General features: G+C 39.8%; 1 protein-coding gene and 1 pseudogene across 1 annotated transcript in view; both read left to right on the forward strand.

Annotated features, from left to right (window-relative positions):
- The window catches only part of LOC105491228 (WW domain containing oxidoreductase), a 1,122,875-nt gene that overhangs the window by 755,623 nt on the left and 348,816 nt on the right, over window positions 1-18,436 (forward strand). The window lies entirely within an intron of this gene.
- Window positions 1-18,436, forward strand: part of LOC105475247 (small ribosomal subunit protein uS3-like) — a 67,667-nt pseudogene that overhangs the window by 25,933 nt on the left and 23,298 nt on the right.

Consider the following 18,436-nt stretch of genomic DNA (forward strand, 5'->3'; position numbering starts at 1 on the left):
GAGGATCACTTGAGGCCAAGAATTTGAGACCAGTCTGGGCAACATAGCCAGATCCCATCTCTAAAATTAAAAAAAAAATTAAATTAGCGGGCTTGGTGGTGCACACCTGTAGTCTGAGCTGCTTGGGAAGCCAAGATGGGAGAATTGCTTGAGCCTGGACGTGTGTGGCTATGGTGAGCTAGGATCACGCTACTTTACTTCAACCTGGGTGACAGAGTGACACCCTGTTTCAAAACAGAAAAAACAAAAAGTTGGAAATGAGTGGGAAAGGATCTAAGATTATTGGAAACAGTGTACATAGAATACAAGAGGAGCTGGGCACGCTGGCTTATGCATGTAATCCCAGCGCTTTGAGAGGCGAAGGCGGGTGGATCTCTGGAGCTCAGGAGTTCGAGACCATCCAGGGAAACATGGTGAGACCCCATTTCTACAAAAAGTAAAAAACTCAACTCATACCTATAGCTGCAGCTACTCAGGAGGCTGAGGTGGCAGAATCGCTTGAGCCCAGGAGGCAGAGGTTGCAGTGAGCCAAGATCACGACACTGCACACCAGCCTGGGGTGAGAGAGAGACCCTGTCTAAAATCAAAATAAAAATGGAATACAAGGGGGGATGACGATAGACTTAAGATACACCCTCTAGAAAAAAGTAAGAAGTATGGTAAGGAATCTCATTTAGAAAAACACAGGCACACACAGGCACGCTTCACAGGACTGGCAGGTGGAGAGGATGTTGTTAACAGGGCTGGCTATTTTACTGTAAGTGCTGCAAACATTGCACTAATGTTTGGGTCTTTGCTTTTGGCAATCACTTCTCTTGTTAATTTTTTTTTTTTTGGCACCATAGAAATGTTTCCATAAATAGTGCATTTAATGGAGTGTGTGACTTTATTACTGTCAGCCACTGTCCTAGAAGAGGAAAATTCAATAAACACAAAAGCAAAGATTAGAACATAGAAAGCTTCCAGTTCCAGAGCCTTCATGAGCTTGTACCTCTAAAGAATGCGATCTTTGTATTTACCCACCTGCGAAATTCTTACTTGTTGGGGTGGTACAGCCACCTAGGTCAGTGCCATGTTCAACCCAATCTGGAAAACGTTGATTATTGTGGTGCCTGTTTTGTTGACTTACAAAGCCAGTCACCCCTTCCTATGCTTCTAAGATGTGAATGCCCAGCTCCGGGGATGAGATAACTGTCAGCTTTGCCTAAGCTTTGGGCATCAGCGCCCTCCATATGCAACAAACCCACGAATGAAGTGTTGTGATTCTTTGACACAGAATAATTGGAAATCCCTTCCTTGGCTAGAGCAGGGATCCAGTGTAAAGGAGGAAGTAAAAATAAAAAGGCACAAATATATGAGAAAGTGAGCAAATCACAGTCATTGAGGAGCAAAATAATTCATTCCCTGTCCCTGGCTCAGCACGGATGCAAATAATGTATCATTAAGTAAGTCCCCAATACAAAGACAGCCAGCATAACTGTTGCATCAAATATTTAGCCAGAGCCAACAGCAATTTATTATGTTTTTTTAAATAAGTTTGATTTACTAACCTTCAGCACAATCCCTATTTTTAGAGGTTGGCTCATATGTTTAATTTGTTTTCTCTGAAGCGCTGCATCCTTGGTAGCGTTTCAGCTGTCCACTCGGTTCCTAATGGCAGAGCAACACCGAAAAGCGTAATTACATTTCCTAATTATGTGTAATTAGGCAAAACCCAGATGATGTATTCAACATGCTCTGAGAATAGCCACGGGTTAAAGACTGCTGGAATTTGGTAACATTTTTATAAATAAGCTGGTGCGTTATTTAACGTGGGGGTCTAAGGTGATGCTGGGTGCCTTGTAGACCGGTATCGTGGTTGAAATCTATCGCATTTGTTTATTTAGCCAAGTAAAACTGTAAGTGATTCCCCTTCTCCATACCTTCCCTTCTTTTTGAAACCAGAGTTTAGATGTGCTATTCTTAGCCCAAGAGAGGCCCTCTAAACTCAGAACCATAAAGTTCTGCTTACTGACAGCCTAAGTGATATTTATTTTTTCAAAGCTTAATCCTTTTGAAACATGGAGAAATAAATACATCCTCTTATCTACCATATGCCTGGGACGGGAAATAAATTCTTATTTTCCTGCCGTGTGGTACCAGTGGGCTACAATGAATAATTTGGGCAGTCTCACTGAAGATAATAGGGAAGCCTTCTCTATTACCAGTGATAATTATGAATCTCATCATAGAAAACATCCCGAGCCCGAACATCAATCAGGGAAGATAAACAATGGGAAATGATAGGTATACAAAAGGGAAAATGGCAACAGCACATATGGAGGGAAAGACCGTAGAATTCTGGCGGGGTTATAAATCATACAGTCAAATAATTTCCATGCAATTAATATCCTCAAATTAAAACATATGTTTTTAAAGAAAGATTTTGCAGACTTTTAAGCTGGGCAACTGGCTGCCTTACAAGATTCATCTGGAAACCCCAATGCCGTCCTCCTTCTTGAGTCTTTTATATTTATTTCTCCCTGGCCAGAGTTGGCTGGGGCATAGTCTAGCAATGTCGCCCTGTAAGCTGACCCGGTGACCTCACTCCAGCTCACCAGGGACTGACCATACACCAGAGGGGCCAGAGCTAGTGGTGGCTGACTCCCAGGATCTTTGGCCCTGACAGAACAACAAAGACTGGCTCATTGAGGCAGGAAGTTTTAACTTCCTTGGCCAGCCTGAAAGACTGTCTCCAGCCATGCGGACACAGCCCAGTGAAGCGCTTGGAAAAGCTGCAGACAAATGGAAAACCTTCATTCCAAAGGGTCGTTGTCTCCTCCTATTTAATAGCCCTGCATTCATGTACTGTTTTATCTTGCTGTCTTTTTTTTTTTTTTTTTTAAATCAAATACCAAAGTACTTCTATGGACTGCTCTTTAAAAAAAAAAATGGAATCCATTCACAACTGTGAAAAAATACTGCCTATTAGTCTGCTGTTACGGCTCAAAATGAATCTTAAGGCTGCATGGCTAATTTATTTACTGCATCATGGGCGAAGACCAACAAGGTGTCTAGCCTTTCCTCGTATCTGTCTGCGTGTAGAAATTCACAGACCACGGCCATTCTGTCATGAATTCAAATGAGAAGTTTTCCATTCCAAACCCTGTTTAGGAGCAGCCTGGAAACTGGTGTCAACTGTCAAATATGTCCTTAAGGCCACAAAGTATGCTCATGGATTTTGTTTTATAGGCTTAACATAATATTTTATAAAACATATTTTTAAAGAAATGTGTAATTTTCCCCCCAAAGCAAGGGTTTCCCAATGCCATATAATTTACTAAGTGTGGCTTTGCTGCGTAATAGTCCATAATTTATAGTCAGCCTCCACAAGGCAAAAAATAACTCCGAGCTATGATTAAGTAAGTAATGGACAAGGTAACTAATATTTCCGGAAGGATGGCCTTCCAGACACTCATTTTAAGTGACAAAATGGTTGAAGGTTGAGATATGTAGTCCTGTACTAATTTAATGGAATCAAGAAACGACATTATAAGCTGGCATATCTGGGCACTTAAGGCATGGAGCTGAGAGTGAATATGAGAGTGAATATTCTCCATGTCCATTTTAATGAGCCTGTGCCTCATTTTCCCCATTTAAGGTAGATGGGTTTATGTCTACTTGTGCCACCAGTTTTTCCCATAAAATAATTCATTTGGAAGGGGTGGCCTAGTCCAGTCTGAACCAATTCTAAGATGGTAGCGTGGATGCGGGAGGCACTGCACAGGAGGGAAAGCATGGACTTTGGAATCTGGCAGAAGTGGATATGAATTCAGACTTAGTCATCAGGAGCTGTGGGACCTTGGGAAAGGTTGGTTGGTTGGTTGGTTGTAATTTTTAAATTTTGAAACAAATGTTGGCTTACAGAAAAGTCATAAAAAATACTGCAAAGATTTCCCATGTACTCTTCACCCAGCTTCCCCTAATACTAACATGATACATTTTTAAACACTGAGAAATTAACCTTGGTATGATGCTTTAACTAAACTCAGATTATAACTGACCAACAGACTTTATTTGGATTTGATGGTGTGTCCTCTTCCATCTTTTACAACCAGGTACCACCTGGCATTTATTGTCATATCTCTCCAGTCCCTTCTGGTCTGGGACAGTTTCTCATGCGTTATTTTTTTAATGACCTTGACATTTTTGAAGAGTTCTGGTCAATTATTTTGTAGAATGCCCATAATTTGGGTTTGTCTGATATGTTCTCTTGATTAGAATGAGGTGGTGTATTTTTGGGGAGGAATATACATAAGTGATGTGCCTTTCTTTGGCCATCAACTCAGAGGATGTATAATGTGAAAATACCTTACTACTAGTGATGTTAGCCTTGACCTCTTGGTTAAAGTGGTGTCTGCCGGATTTCTCCACTGTAAAAGATCATTTTTTTGCCTTTGTAATTAACAAATATCTTGGGACTACTTGTCAAATTTTCATCCATTAATTTTAGCATCCCTCCAGGGATCTTGCCTGCAATGAATAATACTGTAGTATTCTCATAGTTGATACTGTCTTTCTCTCATGCCTTCTGTTTACTGGTTGGAATTCCTCTACGTGAAAGGCTGTTTCTTCTTCTCCATTTATATTGGTACGGGCACGTGAATATTTATTTTATCCTGTAGGTCATAACACAGCAGTATTGTGATGTATTTTGTTGCTCAAATTGTTCCAGCTTTGGCCCATAGGAGGTCTTTCAAGCAGGCTCCTGCACCCTTTTGACATGCCCCATTCTTTTTTGAGCACTTTCTTACTTTTTGGCACTGTAAGAGGATTTACGTACTCATCTTGGACTTCCCTGCCTCGATCTTGGAATTAACTTATTTTCCATGGAGGCTCGCTTCCTTTTATTGTAGAATCACATTTAGAACCAAGATCTGGGTGCTAGTTGTGCTCATTACTGCTGGGATGTCATTGCTTTTAGAATTTCTCAATAGAGTTTAGAAGTATGTGTATTATACTAACCCATGCACATACACCTATCTCCATTTATTCCTGTATCTGTATATATATTATACTTTTAGTATATTTATTTATATTTCTATCTGGGCACATTTCATTTTTCATAGATTTATTACATATCAGTATATATTATAAATTATATATATATATATGTACATTTTAATGTGTGTGTCTACCTAATTCCAATCCAACACAACAACTGGGTTTTTTCAGACTTTTTTTTTTTTTTCTTTTTGTGGAGAGCAGTGTCTTGCTATGTTGCCCAGCTTAGTCTCAAACTCCTGGGATCAAGTGATTCTCCCACCTCAGCTTCCCTAAGTGTTGGGATTAGAGACGTGAGCCACTGCATCTAGCCACAACTGGGTTTATTCTTCTGACCTTTCCTTGGGATGTTATTTAACTAAGTCTCAGTTTCTTCTTCTGTAAGATGGAAATAATAACAACTAAAGGTGAGGATTTGGGGAAGGTATGGTAAATTGTAAAAATGGTAGCTTGTTTTAAAAAAAAGAAAAAGGAAAACAATTTTTCCCTCTCTGCATTACCACCCATCCTATATGACTGGCATTGCCCAGTGGAACCTTAGCAACAGAGGCATGACAAGCATTTGGATACTGGGACTTTCTCTTTTGTGACTTACAACCCTGTGACCACTGCATGAACAAGCCTGAGCTAACCTGCTGGAGGATGGTGGCCACATAAAGGGAGAGTAGTTGCCCCAGCTGATAGCCTGCCAGTGCCTGGCATATGAGTGAGATCCCTCTAGAGTCATCTAGCTACTAGCCAAGCTACCACTTGACCCCAGACACACCAGACAGCCCCGTAGAGATCAGCCAAGACAACCCACACCAGAGAAAGAGCCCAGCCCATTCATAGACTCAGAAACTAAATACAAGAAAAATGGTCACTGTTTTTACTCAGTGGGTTTTGCAGTGGCTTAATATCCAGCAAATGCCAACGAATCAGAGTTGGCATATGGAAAACAAGAAAGACAGTAACTTTGTACACCGTGGACTCCCAGTCAGTGCTGCTTTTAGTTGTCGACGTTGTTGTTAATGTTGAGAAAAACTTCAAGTCATGTTTGCCCCATACATCTTCCCAGACAGTCTAACTAAATGCACTGTATTTGCTAACTGTTGGAACCTGGCTTTTGGACTAGACCAGCACCTGGAGAAAGAACCACTGTTAAAATGTAAGGCTCTGTGTGTGTTTATCAGCTCACACCAAGGAAGAGAGAGCTCAGGAGAGACTGGGCAAGAGGTGGAGTGAGCACTGTGTATGCTGGGGAATGGAAAGCCCTTTATCTGGTGTTGCCTAAGGGTACAGGGAGCCTGGCCTGGTGTCAGGAGGAAACGGGGTGCAGAGTAGGAAGTGCAGGAGTATGTAAGTGGCCAAATTTAGCCTAATTAATAGATTTGCCTAGGGCTGACCCTGAAGCAGAAAGTGAAGCCTAGATCAGTCTGCTCTCCTCCTACCAACAGGGTAATGATGAGGTTGAACCACCAGTTCTCAGTCCCATACGTGAGATTCCCAAAATAGACGGGAGTCACTCAGAGACCTCCACTATTTTTTTTTAAACCTCCTCTGAGATTCTGTATTTCCTTAATGATACTATACATCTATTTAGCCCAGTTTTTATCCTTGCAGATAAGTTAGTGTGCTGCTTTTTCTGCTGGTTGTGATCATATTTCTATTTAGGGGTAAAGGTGCTGAAAACCATTTGCTGCGATGACTCACAAAGACATAGTTGCCATGAGCAGCAGGAGGATGGGTGGCCACCAGACAGCCATGGGCATGGTCACTGGAGAAAACTTGACAATCTTGCCACAGCTCCCCAGGGTCTACTTGGTGTCCCATAGAGGACAATCTGTACAGCAACTCAACGTTAACTGTGTACCCCTCCCAGCTGGGCCACTGATCTGCCCAAATGTACAAGAGTCAATGTAAGTCTCTGTTACCATTGGGAGCACTCACCTATGGGCATGTTGCTACAGAGTCACTCATTCCTAGGAATTGCAGAATCACAAAGTTGTCAAAAAACACAACCACATTTTGAGATAGGCCTTCCTCGGCAAACTTTGATTTGGTTTCTGTATTTGAGGACAAAACACAATATGTTTGTTTTCCTCTCTAGACTAGATTTCTATTCTTGATGCAGTGAGCAAAGGGAGAGATTTGCATTGTTCCTACTGGAGTCAATGGACCCATAAAAAATAGAGTGATAGGCCGGGCGCGGTAGCTCATGCCTGTAATCCCAGCACTTTGGGAGGCTGAGGTAGGCGGATCACCTGAGGTAGAGAGTTCACTAACAGCCTGACCAACATGCAGAAACCCTGTCTCTAGTAAAAATACAAAATTAGCCGGGTGTGGTGGAACATGCCTGTAATCCCAGTTCCTCGGGAGGCTGAGGCAGGAGAATATCTTGAACCCGGGAGGTGGAGGTTGTGGTGAGCTGAGACTGCGCCATTGCACTCCAACCTGGATGACAGGAGTGAAATTCCTTCTTAAAAAAAAGAAAAATAGAGTGATAGAGTGGGAATTTGGCTTTTAGTCTACAGAATTTTTTACTACCAGTTTCTGTGTGTCTGTCTGTCTGTCTATAAAATACCAGAGGAAAATTTAAAAAAAAAAAATAGAGAAAATAATAATAACTAGCCAATGTGTCATCATCACTCCAGACAACAGCCACCGTCAATGTTTGGTTAACCCATTCAGATTTTCCCCTATGAATGAGCTCCCCCCCCGCCCCGTAATATTAGTTATAATACGTGGATACTACATCCCGAGTTTTTCACTTTGTGTTATAGCACAAGTGTCTTCCCCTATTGTAACATAGTGATTATTAATGTCAAACATCAGCTAGATAAAAGCTCTCAAGTGATAGAGAGTTCTTTTTTTTTTTTTTTTTTTTTGAGACGGAGTCTCACGCTGTTGCCCAGGCTGGAGTGCAGTGGCGCGATCTCGGCTCACTGCAAGCTCCGCCTCCCGGGTTCCCGCCATTCTCCTGCCTCAGCCTCCTGAGTAGCTAGGACTACAGGCGCCCGCCACCGCGCCCGGCTAATTTTTTGTATTTTTAGTAGAGACGGGGTTTCACTGTGGTCTCGATCTCCTGACCTTGTGATCCGCCCGCCTCGGCCTCCCAAAGTGCTGGGATTACAGGCTTGAGCCACCGCGCCCGGCCTGCGAGAGTTCTTATAGCTCATACACTCTTCAGTAACTGGGAATTTATACTGTTTATAGTTTTTTTACTGCTAAAAATAATGTTGCAATGGAACTTTCGTGTATAACACTGTTTAGTCCCCTCTCCCCCATTGTTTACAATTCCTTGGAGTTCCACTCCTACTTCATATTTACCATCACCATCCACATTCACCATTGTTGAAGCTTTATGTAATGACGAGCTTCATCCAGGACCCACCTGTGTTTCTGCATCAGTCACTGCCTATGAACCAGGGGCGTGTGGACTCAGGGCTCAGTTCAAAAAAGAACCCAATGTTACTGGGACAGACAGATATTGATACCTCTGGTCTTTGAGCCCCATTGTCTTTTCACACTGATGAGTTCTTAGTGTCTCTTTGTGGTGTCTGAGTAGAACTCTGGTTCCATATTGGTTCAACATGGAAGATTTCTGTAATCAATTATCGACCAGTCATGAATAAGGAACCAGGGGATGGCAGTCGCGAATGTGCCGACACCTCTGTCAGTATTCTGGGTTTCTCTGCATGTAGTGTTTCTTTTGCAGCTCCTAGATACAAATTTTTTAATGTATTACGTGTGAGTTATCATTCGAAAGAGGGTAGGTGTGGACCGTGAGGAAAGGTGACTTCATTTCCAGAGGCTTGCCTGTGGTATTTACCTTGATGAGTTCATTAGCAATATGGCTTTCACCCTCAAACTTGCTCATTCAGAAATTAGACTTTGTGAGCCCACTAAGAGTAGATCTTTCTGTTAGGTGCAGACTCACAATAATCAAATTCGCAGAAACTGATGTGTAAACCCAGGGTCACAAAAAAATAATTTTCAACAGGAACTATAATTATCACATAGTTTGAAAGGCTCTTGTTAATTGGAATAGGAAGAGAAGATCAGAATTTTCTTATAGGTAGCACTATAGTAAAAGAGTTTTCATATAGGCAGAAGTACAGGGACTGAGCCAAGTGACATTATAAGTTATTTAATTGTCAAATGATTAAAGCAAAGGTCATTGCCTATATGACTCAAATGCTTGGTTGCCTCAGAAGATAATGAGCCTGATACTTTCACACTGAAGCTATATTGCACATTTCTATTTGTTTATTGCCCATCTTTCCCACTAGAAGGTGAGGGACTTTATCTGTCTTTTTCACTGCTTTGTGCAACCTAGGACAGTGTCAGGCACATAGAGGTGCTCAATAAATCTTGGTTGAGTCAATATGTTTCAAAATCCAAGGTGACTCCAAACATAAAATGTTTTTTTGTTTTCAAATGGAGTGGGCATCCCCTGAATTTTGTTCCCAGTTTATAAACTTCAGCGGCTGTAGATGATGAATTGTTCAAAATTTTTATTTTAAGATTTCATTTGTTAATGCATTTTCACAAGTAATATATTCATTTTAAAAGACTGGAGTTTTTATGTATCCTTACATTTATGAAATAATTTCGTTTAAACCCTTCATGCCCATCTTCAGCATCATTGCTAAAGCCTCTTGGTTTCTGTACCTGTAATCTTCATTCATTCCTCGGCTGTTTTAAACACAGCACTTTTGGGATCCTTGTATAATGCTGGTCCCACAGTCAAGACTGACTTGGACTGGGACAGGTTTGTATTTCTTGAAGGCGACTTTTCATTCTGTCGCATCACCCATTTTGAGGTCGTTTTGTTGTTGAAATGTTAGAGTTCAACCTTAAATACTTGAGAGCATGGGACTGTCTAGACAAAGGGAGATGAGATCCTGTGGTAGCCAGAGGACAAGATGGCCTCCAGTGACCCTCACTTCCTGGGTTTTACATTGCGGTATATTTCTCTCCTCCTCTGAACAGGACTGCCCTGTGTAACTGACAGGGGGAAGTGACAGGGCATGACCTCTGAATCTAGGTGACAAACTATATTGAAACTTCTGCTTTGCTTCTCTTGGATCACTCCTTGTGGCAGAAGCTAGATGCCATGTTGTGAGGATACTCAGGCAGCACCGTGGGGAAATCTGCATAGCAAGGAATCAGGCTTTCAACAGCCAGACCAGATTGCCAGCCAACTTGAGTGAGCCATGTTGGAAGCAGTTCCTCCAGCCCCCTTTAAGCTTTTGGATGACCACAGATGAAATGACCATCTTGACTTGGGAGACACCGAACCCCAATCAGCTAGCTAAGCTGCTCGTGAATTCTTGACCCACACCATCTATGTGAGCGAGTAAATATTTATTAATTTTTAAGATGCTTCATTTTGGAGTAATTTGCTACACACCAATATTAATGCAGAGCCCATTTGCACTGCCTACAGGATAAATAATCCAATAGCTTAACAACAATTGAAATGGAAAAAAATTGAGGAGTTCCTCAATGTTTCCACCTGTGTCTTGAGGTTAAAAGTGTACATGTTTGTGGGCAGAAACTTTTTCGCATTAATAAATTCATTGTTCCCTCTGCTTCTAGCACTTGCTCAAAAAGTAGTTTGGTAACAGACTTCTTTCTCCTCATCATTAAATGACATATTGGAGATCAGTCAGATGAACTGCAATTTATATCTTGCCCCTACCCAGTGTTGACTTGCCTAGGGTCACACAGATAATTAGTGATGTGCTATCTCAGTTTTATTATCTGCAAAATGAGAATACCTGATGGGGTTAGGGTGGGAATTTAATATCTGTAAGATGTTTAATTTGTTGCATAACAATATGTTATATGTTATAACAATATGTTAATATGTTGCCAAAGATAGCTGTGGCAAACGCATAGTAAATAGCAGGTGTAATTATTATTTTTTTCTTTTTTTTTTTTTCCTGAGACAGTCTTGCTCTGTCATTCAGGCTGGAGTGCAGTGGCATGATCTTGGCTCACTGCAACCTCTGTCTCCTGGGTTCAAGCGATTCTCCTGCCTCAGCCTGCCAAGTAGTTGAGATTACAAGCACATGCCACTACGGCTGGCTAATTTTTATATGTTTAGTAGAGATAGGGTTTTACCACCTTGGCCAGGCTGGTATTGTTTTCATTATTGTGGTTATCATTATTTATTTAGTTATTGATCGTCAACATCCAGAAATCAGGTTTCAGCAAACGTTCCATAACCTAATATGCTAAAACCCCCTCACTGCCCTCCATTCTTCATGAATCTTCTTGACCATGAGGCAGAATCTTTGTATGTTCTTCTCATCAAGGATTTTATCTAAAAACCTGCAGTACTTCGCCTTTCCCTGGGTGGAGAGGAGGGGAGGATCGATACTTCTAAAGTAATGTGGCATGCACCGTCCCGCATGGTGGGGATGTAGTGGGCTTCCTGTTACGAAGCTCAGCTTGTAAGCATATATCTACATCCCAGGGAGGTTTTCACTGAACCAAGAGATGCCATAAGGGGTCCTTGGTGTAATAATTTAATAGCAAACCCTTCAGCAATAAGTCTTCAGGTAAAATGGATGCTGACTGTCTTATCTGTCGTATGAAGATTCAGACACTGATGTAATTTAAAATGCTTTCAGTAACATGGATCCAAACATATGCCTTTTTATTTCTGAAGGAATTTCCAGAATGTTCGATTAAAAAAATAAACAGAGGAAATGAAAAATAAAATTGTGTGTTGTACCACCATCTGAAGATAAGTACTGCTATCATTTTGCTATATTTCCTTCTATATTTTTCTCAGCATTTACACGATTGTTTTTACATAGTAGTGACTTTGCTGAACCATTATTTCATTTTGCGTCTTGGTATTTTTTCTCAGTTAAAATGATAATTGTGAACATTGTTCTTTCTACTCTAATTACTCAGGTTGCTTGTAATAAGCTTTTATTATAATAAAACTTCATCTTATTTTAGAGAAAATGAAAAGATGTTACTATGCAGGTAACTTTATTTATTATTTGCATGCAGTTTATCAAATAGAATTCCTTTATTCAGCAAAACGAAACCTTTAAGTCTTTTAGCACCAAATGTTTGAAATTATCATGAAACAGATTCTAATTTGGCAGTGAGTTCAGGAGATGAAGACTGTCCTTTAGATAACATCAATAGCTTTCTCAAATATGTATCCAGTTAATATTTTACTTCTGTCTATTCCTCTCTGAAATTGTAACACCCCTAGAATATAAAAATTGCTCTCTTGAGATTAACACCTAATGATATCTGTATTTGCCAATTTTTTTCTTTTCTTTTCTTTTCTTTTTTTTTTTTTTAAAACAGTGTCTTGCTTTGTCACCCAGACTGGAGTGCAGTGGCACGGTCTCAGCTCCCTGCAACTTCCTCCTCCCGGGGTTCAAGCGATTCTCCTGCCTCAGCCTCCCGAGTAGTTGGGATTACAGGCATGTTCCACCACGCCTGGCTACTTTTTGTATTTTTAGTAGAGATGGGGGTTCACCACTTTTGGCCAGGCTGGTGTCGAACTCCTGACCTCAGGTGATCTGCCCTCCTCAGCCTCTGAAAGTGCTGGGATTATACGCGTGAGCCACCGTTCCAGCTCTGTTTGCTGATTTTTGAACAGCAGCTTTTTTTAAACAAAACTTTAAATATGGGTTATGTGTTTTATTTTCTTAGTGAAGTAATGGCTTCTCAAATTTAGACTCCATTATTTTATTTTAAAAAAATCAATATGATTCATCATAAATAAGTCAGGACTATGATTGACAGTCTACCTAGAAAGATTAGCAAAGGGGGGTTGTTGACCCCCCCACCCCCCAATTATTGCCTTTGTTCTTACAAGTGTGTTTAAATCTCTTTCTGTTAATTTACAATTTGAAAGGTGGGTGAGGAGAAGAGTTTGGAAAATAGATTACTGTCTTCATTAATACAGGTTTGACCTACAAAGTCTCCACGTACTTAATGATTAAAAACCAAAGTACTAAATAATAAATTATAAGAATTTATAGGAGTCATCATCTTGAAATTAGCTTACTGAATGTTCTTATCATAATAAATCTGAGCGGGTGTCTAATTTAGCGTTAGCTGACTAAAATTATATGTTGCGGGGAGGGAAAAAAAACACTTTTGTTTGAAGACAAACGCAGTGAGTTTAATCACAGGTGATCTGAAAGGCACCTATCTTTTGCTGTGTTCACTTCACAAAACCTTTGGTGAAACTGACTGAATGAAGATCGATTCCAATTTGTAAATCTGGGAGACAATAAAATTTCCCCAAGCACTCTGATGATGTTTGGGTTAACACTTCCTGCTCAGAGCTGTGGCCCATCGGATGCTAGAGCTAACCAAAGAGGGAAGACAGCCCATCTTCTCCCAGTTTCCAGCCTGTATAGACTTAATCATTTTCAAGGTTTAAGGGTGTTTTTGTTTATTGGTTGGGGTGGAGAGAGATGCACCACCTCTCCTAACTTCTGTATTTGCTTCCCTCGTGCTGTGTGCGTCAGAAAAGATAGCCTGTTCATTCATCATTTATTTCCTGGCTTCCACCTTGGGTCTGTCAGATCCTGTGTGAAGCCCAGAGGATCCAGGGAAAATTGGATCCTTATTATTTAAATACTTACTCTTATGTAACTCAAAGTCCTTACTCGCATGTAACTCAAAGTCTTTTATGGAAGACAGACTTGGGAACAAATCAATCAAAATGAGTTGCGTATGGAAAAAGTCGGTGCATACACAAGGTACCCAAGAAGGAGGTGACTAACTTTATCTAACTTTACTTGCAGGGCAAGGCAAGTAATTGGGGAAAGTTTCCTCCAGACAGGGGAAGACAAATATGAGTATCCAGGGAGGATGTTCCTGACAGAGGGATCAGCATGGGAAAGGAGTGCAGGGATGAAAGAGAGTCAGTCTGGTCCCTAGAAATAATTTTGTTGGTGCATAAAGGGCCAGAAGAGAATGACAGAGGAAAATAGTAAGGATTTAGGCAGGGACTACATTGGGAAAGGCCTTGCAACAGGCCTGGATGTTGTTTGTAGGCAAGTAGGGGCACTGAAGGCTTTAAAGCGGGAGTAACAGGCTTGCAGTGACTTTTATCGAAGTAGAAGTTGAATAGACCTGGCCTGGTATGGTGGCTCATGCCTGTAATCTTAGCACTTTGGTAGCCTGAGGCGGGTGGATCACTTGAGGTCAGGAGTTTGATACCAGCCTGGCCAACATCGTAAAACCTCATCTCTACTAAAAATACAAAAATTAGTTGGGTGTGGTGGTGCACCCCTGTAATAGCAGCTACTCAGGAGTCTGAAGCAGGAGAATACCTTCAATCTGGGAGGCAGAGATTGCAGTGAGCCCAGATCGTGCCACTGCACTTCAGCCTGGGTGACAGAGCAAGACTCTATCTCAGAAAAAGGAAAGAAATTGAATAGATATCTTTCAGTACAATTGGAAGGGGTATATAATTCAGTAATTTAAAAAATTTACTATCTTATGAAATAGAAATACATGTGTACATAGATTTAATACACATATTTGCAAACATACACATTTGCATATACAGTCATCGTTGCTTAGACAGGAGGTTGTGTTCTGAGAAATGCTTCATTCGGTCATTTTGTCATTGTGCCAACATCATAGAGTGTACCTATACAATCCTAGGTGATATAACCTACCGCACTCCTAGGCTAGGTAGAGCCTGTTGATCTTAGGCAGCAAACATGTACAGCATGTTTCTGTCTTGAATACTGTAGGCAATTTTAATATAGTGCTAAGTATTTGCATATACAAACATAGAAAAGGTACAATTAAAATATGGTATTACAATCTTCTGGGATCACCATAGCATGTGTGGTTCATTGTTGATCAAAATGTCACTATGCAGTGTGTGACTGTGCTTAAATAATTTATCTCAAATATGCAAAGAGTTTTGGCTAAGGAAGAAGAAAAATGTGAACCTCCCAATAGAAAAATGGGCAAAGATAGTGAACAGGAAATTCGTTGAAAAGACTTGACAAACAAGAAAAAATTCTCAAGTTTATTTTTAATCATAAAAATGGAAATTGAACACAATGAGATACTGTTTTTCACCATGACACTGGCAAAAGTTAAGAAGGCAGGTAACTTCCATGTTGGTGAACATGTAAGTATAAAAAGGTATAAAAAAGAAGAGTTGTCCTGAATCTGGTCTGGACTAGAACCTTTTTTTCCATGATGTAATTCACAGCCTCATTCCTGATAAATTGCTTAAGCAATTTTCTGATAAACTTTAATGGGATTAAGACTTGTTCTGAGAAATCAGTCACCCATCTACCCAAACTGACAGTCAGTCAAGAGTCTAGTGACCTTAAACCAAATGTTATTTTCTTTTTGTATCTAGCCTAACATTGACTATCTTATCGTTCCATTTTCCTATAAAATGCCTGCACCAAGACTGAATCTTTGAATTGATCACTAGAGGCCTTTTCCCTAGTAGTAACATTATAATAAAACTTTGACTCATGCTTATAACTCGATTTTCCAAAAAGTTTTCCTTTACAGGGAAAAAGAACATCTGCTGTTTTAGGAGCATAAATTGTTTTTGGTTATTTTGAAGAACAAGCTGGCATTTTTGACCCAAATTAAACACATGCCTTTTGATCAGGCAATTCCATTCTGTACCAGAAAATACAGAAATATTTGAACAAATGTGCCAGGACACCCAATTAGAAGAATCAATGATTTTTTAGCATTATTTTATATGCATACATGCATACACATTTATTTAGTTATTTGACCTATTACATTCTAAATTCGTATTAATAAAGTGATATTTGAATTACAGATTTTCCAAAGTTTTAACTACTATGTAGCAAAAAAAGGAAAGAGGAAAGAAATTAAAGAGATAGCTCTATATACAGACATTGTGTGTGTGTATGTGTGTGTGTGTATAAAGTGGGTGTGCATGATATAGTTTTTTATTTCAATCGTTTTAGGGGTAAAGTGGTTTTGATTACATGGATAAGTTCTTTGGTGGCAATTTGTCAGATTTTAGTGTACCCATCTGAGAAGCATACACTGTTCCCAATATGTATTCATTCATATATATATATATATATATATATATACACACACACATATGTATGTGCGTGTGTGTATGTATGTATCTATATATGTATAATGGCTGTCCATGATATAATTTTGAGTGAGAAAAAGCCAATTGAAGAATAATACATGTATTATGTCTTTACAAAAAAAAAACAAAAAACTATACACATACCTGAATGTTTTTGTGTGTATTTTCATAAAATGATTTGGGGTTGAGGTGATAAACGTTCATTGTAAATAATGGTAGATAACTTCTATCACTAGCATGGAGTGTGGCTTAGGAGCTGAGAAGGCTTTGAGGAGGGAGTTTTCTTTCTTTTTTCTTTATCTGTCATGTTTGAATCATGTTACATCAACGTGTCCTTTTTGTTTGTTTGTTTGCTTTGAGATAGGGTCTAACTTCATCACCCACTCTGGAGTGCAGCGCACAATCACAGCTCACTGCAGCCTCAACCTTCTAAGCTCAAGTGGTCCTCCCATCTCAGCCTCCTGAGCTGCTGGGACCACTGGCATGTGTCACCACATCCGGCTAATTTTTTGAAGTTTTTTGTAGATGGGATCTCACTATGTTGCCCAAGCTGGTCTGGAACTCCTGGGCTCAAGCTATCCTCCCACCTCAGCCTGCCAGACTGCTGGGATTACAGGTGTAAGCCACCACGCCTGGCCAACATCTATTAGTTTCGAAATTTATATTTTTATATATATATATATACGAAAAAAAGGACAAAGATTTCAATTGCACAACTATAATCAATGAAGTGGCCCTTGGTGTCCTCAGGGCAATCTGAGACACTGAGGAGAACCCTCCAGCTTTGCCGAAAAGCAGGATGAAGGGGCCTAAAATGAGTTCAACTGATTTCAACTGTTTCTTTCCCCAGGATAAAGCTTGGGCTGAGCTGCATGAATGGGAAGTAGAGAAGGCAGGAATGGATTTGATTTCCCCCCCTGCTGATTTCCCCTTCTCCCTACTCCCTTCCTGCAATTTCTAATAAATTAGAAGAGCTCTGCCTTCCAGAAAAGAGCAGAGGTACCTTGCAGTACTTTTGGAAATCTTACCAGGAAGAACTGGGTCTTGTATTGCAAAGGAAAAGCTTTTTTAAAAAAATGTTAAAAATTAATTTAAAATGGAACGTGTTAAATCCTGATTTTTATCATTAGCACCCATTCCAGAGGGCATGTTGCTGTTAGTAAAGCTTCAGATTTTTTCTGTCACTATAGATTTGGTTTTAGGGAAAATACCTTCACGTTCAACATTTTGTGTGTCAGTCCCTAAAACTCATGAGCTTCCGTGATTCCATTGGTTTAAGAGCAGGGCAAGTAATATGCTCAAAAATTTCTCTATAGCCTTCTGGGTTAGAGGATATAACAGCTGGCAAACAGAACATTGATAGTTATTGATGGTTATTTTCAAAGGATGGACATGGATAGTTAAATTTTAAGGAAGAAAAAGAAGAGGCAGTTTAATGTGATTTAACAGTGATTTTTTTTTTAAGATATTATTTGCATCTCCTATTTTCACTTATAAACAGGTGGTTTCCAAGTAGACATACTTTTTCCTTGCTTGAATGAGAAAGCATAATGAACTTTGTGATTTGGTGACATATCCAGATAGCTATAGCACATAACTATACTGGCTTAGATAAATAGTATTTTTATGAGTAAACATTTTAGTTCTCAAAGATGAAATTGTAACAGTTTTCTAGCCACATATTAGCATTATGCACAAACACATACACTTTTGGCTGGAATTGTGGGATACAAAGTAGCTCCCATCCTTATTCCATTGCCCATATCCTAAAATGTAGATTGTATTAGTTGAGAAATTTTACCATTTACTTATACTGTGCTATTATTTACACTATTTGTCAATTCCACTATAGTAGATGCTTAATAAATATTTGTGAATCTGTGAATGGACGGATGAATGGATGGTGGCCTACTTCTGTGAAGGTAATTGAGGAATTCCCACACATGGTCCCCTTTGGATGTAACATCTGTTCTGAGCACCTCCCATTCACTATCTTGATGCCTCACGTAAGACCTGGTATATAGTAGGCAGTCAATGAAGATCACAATGAATTGGCTAGACTTTGATTTATTCATTTATGCAAATTGTCTGCCATTCAAAGAAGAAAGAAGGAAAAAAATGGAACTCTTATCATGTGCCAGACATTGTTCTGAGAGGGAAGGATACTGTGAAAAAGAAAAGTCCCTGTCCTGGTGGATCTTAGATTATCGTGGAGAAGGTAAGGCAACAAACACAAAATAAATACTTAATATAATTTCACGTAATGATAATGTGTGAAAAAGAAATGTTCTT

Source organism: Macaca nemestrina, chromosome 18, assembly GCF_043159975.1.
Source record: "Macaca nemestrina isolate mMacNem1 chromosome 18, mMacNem.hap1, whole genome shotgun sequence".
In the NCBI taxonomy this organism is placed as follows: domain Eukaryota; kingdom Metazoa; phylum Chordata; class Mammalia; order Primates; family Cercopithecidae; genus Macaca; species Macaca nemestrina.